This window comes from Salvelinus fontinalis, unplaced genomic scaffold (genome assembly GCF_029448725.1).
Source record: "Salvelinus fontinalis isolate EN_2023a unplaced genomic scaffold, ASM2944872v1 scaffold_2097, whole genome shotgun sequence".
Lineage (NCBI taxonomy): Eukaryota > Metazoa > Chordata > Actinopteri > Salmoniformes > Salmonidae > Salvelinus > Salvelinus fontinalis.
This window is the reverse complement of record NW_026602306.1, coordinates 1-5,000: the sequence shown is the minus strand read 5'-3', so window position 1 is coordinate 5,000 and position 5,000 is coordinate 1. Positions and strand designations below refer to the sequence as shown.

The 5,000-nt window shown below is 44.5% G+C and overlaps 5 non-coding genes across 5 annotated transcripts; all 5 read right to left on the bottom strand.

Annotated features, from left to right (window-relative positions):
* Window positions 1-247: 247 nt before the first annotated feature.
* Window positions 248-320, bottom strand: trnak-cuu (transfer RNA lysine (anticodon CUU)). Its single transcript has one exon. It is a non-coding gene; the product is annotated as a tRNA-Lys (tRNA).
* Window positions 321-2,837: 2,517 nt separating this feature from the next.
* Window positions 2,838-2,910, bottom strand: trnak-cuu (transfer RNA lysine (anticodon CUU)). The gene has a single exon. It is a non-coding gene; the product is annotated as a tRNA-Lys (tRNA).
* A 445-nt stretch (window positions 2,911-3,355) lies between these two features.
* trnak-cuu (transfer RNA lysine (anticodon CUU)) lies at window positions 3,356-3,428 on the bottom strand. Its single transcript has one exon. It is a non-coding gene; the product is annotated as a tRNA-Lys (tRNA).
* Window positions 3,429-4,391: 963 nt separating this feature from the next.
* Window positions 4,392-4,464, bottom strand: trnak-cuu (transfer RNA lysine (anticodon CUU)). Its single transcript has one exon. It is a non-coding gene; the product is annotated as a tRNA-Lys (tRNA).
* A 445-nt stretch (window positions 4,465-4,909) lies between these two features.
* On the bottom strand, window positions 4,910-4,982 carry trnak-cuu (transfer RNA lysine (anticodon CUU)). Its single transcript has one exon. It is a non-coding gene; the product is annotated as a tRNA-Lys (tRNA).
* Between the last annotated feature and the right edge of the window lie 18 nt (window positions 4,983-5,000).

Below are 5,000 nucleotides of genomic sequence, written 5' to 3'. Positions count from 1 at the left end.
CTGCCTGTCTATTTCTTGTCGAGAAAAGGAGCATTGCTTCAAACCATTTAGGAGGACGTTTCATTGGTAATAGGTCTGTCATTGAGATAAAAGGTCAGAGTGAAGGTATAGCTAGGATTCAAATCCATAGTCTTCTGTAAAACCAGCTATGCCTGACAAGTCAGCAATGCAGGGTGGCAAGCCTGCTCGAATGTCCAAGCGGATGGCTGTTTGCAAAGTGAGTTCGTGCTTCGGAAGAGAAAAGATTCGCCCAACGTGGGGCTCGAACCCACGACCCTGAGATTAAGAGTCTCATGCTCTACCGACTGAGCTAGCCAGGCACTTCAACAGTGATAATTACTTGGTCTGAATATCGTACAGCTCTGTTTGAGCAAAATATGGTGATCAGTGAGAATGTTGTTAATGGATCCTGTGGTGCATTCGGTTAGCGTGTTGTACTTATACAGCAGTATGCAGTAAATTGATGTCACGGTTGTGAGTTTGAGCCTCAGCAGATGCAAGTATTTTTCTTGAACCCTCTGCCTGTCTATTTCTTGTTGAGAAAAGGAGCATTGCTTCAAACCATTTAGGAGGACGTTTCATTGGTAATAGGTCTGTCATTGAGATAAAAGGTCAGAGTGAAGGTATAGCTAGGATTCAAATCCATAGTCTTCTGTAAAACCAGCTATGCCTGACAAGTCAGCAATGCAGGGTGGCAAGCCTGCTCGAATGTCCAAGCGGATGGCTGTTTGCAAAGTGAGTTCGTGCTTCGGAAGAGAAAAGATTCACCCTACGTGGGGCTCGAACCCACGACCCTGAGATTAAGAGTCTCATGCTCTACCGACTGAGCTAGCCAGGCACTTCAACAGTGATAATTACTTGGTCTGAATATCGTACAGCTCTGTTTGAGCAAAATATGGTGATCAGTGAGAATGTTGTTAATGGATCCTGTGGTGCATTCGGTTAGCGTGTTGTACTTATACAGCAGTATGCAGTAAATTGATGTCACGGTTATGAGTTTGAGCCTCAGCAGATGCAAGTATTTTTCTTGAACCTTCTGCCTGTCTATTTCTTGTCGAGAAAAGGAGCATTGCTTCAAACCATTTAGGAGGACGTTTCATTGGTAATAGGTATGTCATTGAGATAAAAGGTCAGAGTGAAGGTATAGCTAGGATTCAAATCCATAGTCTTCTGTAAAACCAGCTATGCCTGACAAGACAGCAATGCAGGGTGGCAAGCCTGCTCGAATGTCCAAGCGGATGGCTGTTTGCAAAGTGAGTTCGTGCTTCGGAAGAGAAAAGTGTCACCCAACGTGGTGCTCGAACCCACGTCCCTGAGATTAAGAGTCTAATGCTCTACCGACTGAGCTAGCCAGGCACCTCAACAGTGATAATTACTTGGTCTGAATATCGTACAGCTCTGTTTGAGCAAAATATGGTGATCAGTGAGAATGTTGTTAATGGATCCTGTGGTGCATTCGGTTAGCGTGTTGTACTTATACAGCAGTATGCAGTAAATTGATGTCACGGTTGTGAGTTTGAGCCTCAGCAGATGCAAGTATTTTTCTTGAACCTTCTGCCTGTCTATTTCTTGTCGAGAAAAGGAGCATTGCTTCAAACCATTTAGGAGGACGTTTCATTGGTAATAGGTATGTCATTGAGATAAAAGGTCAGAGTGAAGGTATAGCTAGGATTCAAATCCATAGTCTTCTGTAAAACCAGCTATGCCTGACAAGACAGCAATGCAGGGTGGCAAGCCTGCTCGAATGTCCAAGCGGATGGCTGTTTGCAAAGTGAGTTCGTGCTTCGGAAGAGAAAAGTGTCACCCAACGTGGTGCTCGAACCCACGTCCCTGAGATTAAGAGTCTAATGCTCTACCGACTGAGCTAGCCAGGCACCTCAACAGTGATAATTACTTGGTCTGAATATCGTACAGCTCTGTTTGAGCAAAATATGGTGATCAGTGAGAATGTTGTTAATGGATCCTGTGGTGCATTCGGTTAGCGTGTTGTACTTATACAGCAGTATGCAGTAAATTGATGTCACGGTTGTGAGTTTGAGCCTCAGCAGATGCAAGTATTTTTCTTGAACCTTCTGCCTGTCTATTTCTTGTCGAGAAAAGGAGCATTGCTTCAAACCATTTAGGAGGACGTTTCATTGGTAATAGGTATGTCATTGAGATAAAAGGTCAGAGTGAAGGTATAGCTAGGATTCAAATCCATAGTCTTCTGTAAAACCAGCTATGCCTGACAAGACAGCAATGCAGGGTGGCAAGCCTGCTCGAATGTCCAAGCGGATGGCTGTTTGCAAAGTGAGTTCGTGCTTCGGAAGAGAAAAGTGTCACCCAACGTGGTGCTCGAAACCACGTCCCTGAGATTAAGAGTCTAATGCTCTACCGACTGAGCTAGCCAGGCACCTCAACAGTGATAATTACTTGGTCTGAATATCGTACAGCTCTGTTTGAGCAAAATATGGTGATCAGTGAGAATGTTGTTAATGGATCCTGTGGTGCATTCGGTTAGCGTGTTGTACTTATACAGCAGTATGCAGTAAATTGATGTCACGGTTGTGAGTTTGAGCCTCAGCAGATGCAAGTATTTTTCTTGAACCTTCTGCCTGTCTATTTCTTGTCGAGAAAAGGAGCATTGCTTCAAACCATTTAGGAGGACGTTTCATTGGTAATAGGTCTGTCATTGAGATAAAAGGTCAGAGTGAAGGTATAGCTAGGATTCAAATCCATAGTCTTCTGTAAAACCAGCTATGCCTGACAAGTCAGCAATGCAGGGTGGCAAGCCTGCTCGAATGTCCAAGCGGATGGCTGTTTGCAAAGTGAGTTCGTGCTTCGGAAGAGAAAAGATTCGCCCAACGTGGGGCTCGAACCCACGACCCTGAGATTAAGAGTCTCATGCTCTACCGACTGAGCTAGCCAGGCACTTCAACAGTGATAATTACTTGGTCTGAATATCGTACAGCTCTGTTTGAGCAAAATATGGTGATCAGTGAGAATGTTGTTAATGGATCCTGTGGTGCATTCGGTTAGCGTGTTGTACTTATACAGCAGTATGCAGTAAATTGATGTCACGGTTGTGAGTTTGAGCCTCAGCAGATGCAAGTATTTTTCTTGAACCCTCTGCCTGTCTATTTCTTGTTGAGAAAAGGAGCATTGCTTCAAACCATTTAGGAGGACGTTTCATTGGTAATAGGTCTGTCATTGAGATAAAAGGTCAGAGTGAAGGTATAGCTAGGATTCAAATCCATAGTCTTCTGTAAAACCAGCTATGCCTGACAAGTCAGCAATGCAGGGTGGCAAGCCTGCTCGAATGTCCAAGCGGATGGCTGTTTGCAAAGTGAGTTCGTGCTTCGGAAGAGAAAAGATTCGCCCAACGTGGGGCTCGAACCCACGACCTTGAGATTAAGAGTCTCATGCTCTACCGACTGAGCTAGCCAGGCACTTCAACAGTGATAATTACTTGGTCTGAATATCGTACAGCTCTGTTTGAGCAAAATATGGTGATCAGTGAGAATGTTGTTAATGGATCCTGTGGTGCATTCGGTTAGCGTGTTGTACTTATACAGCAGTATGCAGTAAATTGATGTCACGGTTGTGAGTTTGAGCCTCAGCAGATGCAAGTATTTTTCTTGAACCCTCTGCCTGTCTATTTCTTGTTGAGAAAAGGAGCATTGCTTCAAACCATTTAGGAGGACGTTTCATTGGTAATAGGTCTGTCATTGAGATAAAAGGTCAGAGTGAAGGTATAGCTAGGATTCAAATCCATAGTCTTCTGTAAAACCAGCTATGCCTGACAAGTCAGCAATGCAGGGTGGCAAGCCTGCTCGAATGTCCAAGCGGATGGCTGTTTGCAAAGTGAGTTCGTGCTTCGGAAGAGAAAAGATTCACACAACGTGGGGCTCGAACCCACGACCCTGAGATTAAGAGTCTCATGCTCTACCGACTGAGCTAGCCAGGCACTTCAACAGTGATAATTACTTGGTCTGAATATCGTACAGCTCTGTTTGAGCAAAATATGGTGATCAGTGAGAATGTTGTTAATGGATCCTGTGGTGCATTCGGTTAGCGTGTTGTACTTATACAGCAGTATGCAGTAAATTGATGTCACGGTTGTGAGTTTGAGCCTCAGCAGATGCAAGTATTTTTCTTGAACCCTCTGCCTGTCTATTTCTTGTTGAGAAAAGGAGCATTGCTTCAAACCATTTAGGAGGACGTTTCATTGGTAATAGGTATGTCATTGAGATAAAAGGTCAGAGTGAAGGTATAGCTTGGATTCTAATCCATAGTCTTCTGTAACACCAGCTATGCCTGACACGTCAGCAATGCAGGGTGGCAAGCCTGCTCGAAAGTCCAAGCGGATGGCTGTTTGCAAAGTGAGTTCGTGCTTCGGAAGTGAAAAGATTCGCCCAACGTGGGGCTCGAACCCACGACCCTGAGATTAAGAGTCTCATGCTCTACCGACTGAGCTAGCCAGGCACTTCAACAGTGATAATTACTTGGTCTGAATATCGTATAGCTCTGTTTGAGCAAAATATGGTGATCAGTGAGAATGTTGTTAATGGATCCTGTGGTGCATTCGGTTAGCGTGTTGTACTTATACAGCAGTATGCAGTAAATTGATGTCACGGTTGTGAGTTTGAGCCTCAGCAGATGCAAGTATTTTTCTTGAACCTTCTGCCTGTCTATTTCTTGTCGAGAAAAGGAGCATTGCTTCAAACCATTTAGGAGGACGTTTCATTGGTAATAGGTCTGTCATTGAGATAAAAGGTCAGAGTGAAGGTATAGCTAGGATTCAAATCCATAGTCTTCTGTAAAACCAGCTATGCCTGACAAGTCAGCAATGCAGGGTGGCAAGCCTGCTCGAATGTCCAAGCGGATGGCTGTTTGCAAAGTGAGTTCGTGCTTCGGAAGAGAAAAGATTCGCCCAACGTGGGGCTCGAACCCACGACCCTGAGATTAAGAGTCTCATGCTCTACCGACTGAGCTAGCCAGGCACTTCAACAGTGATAATT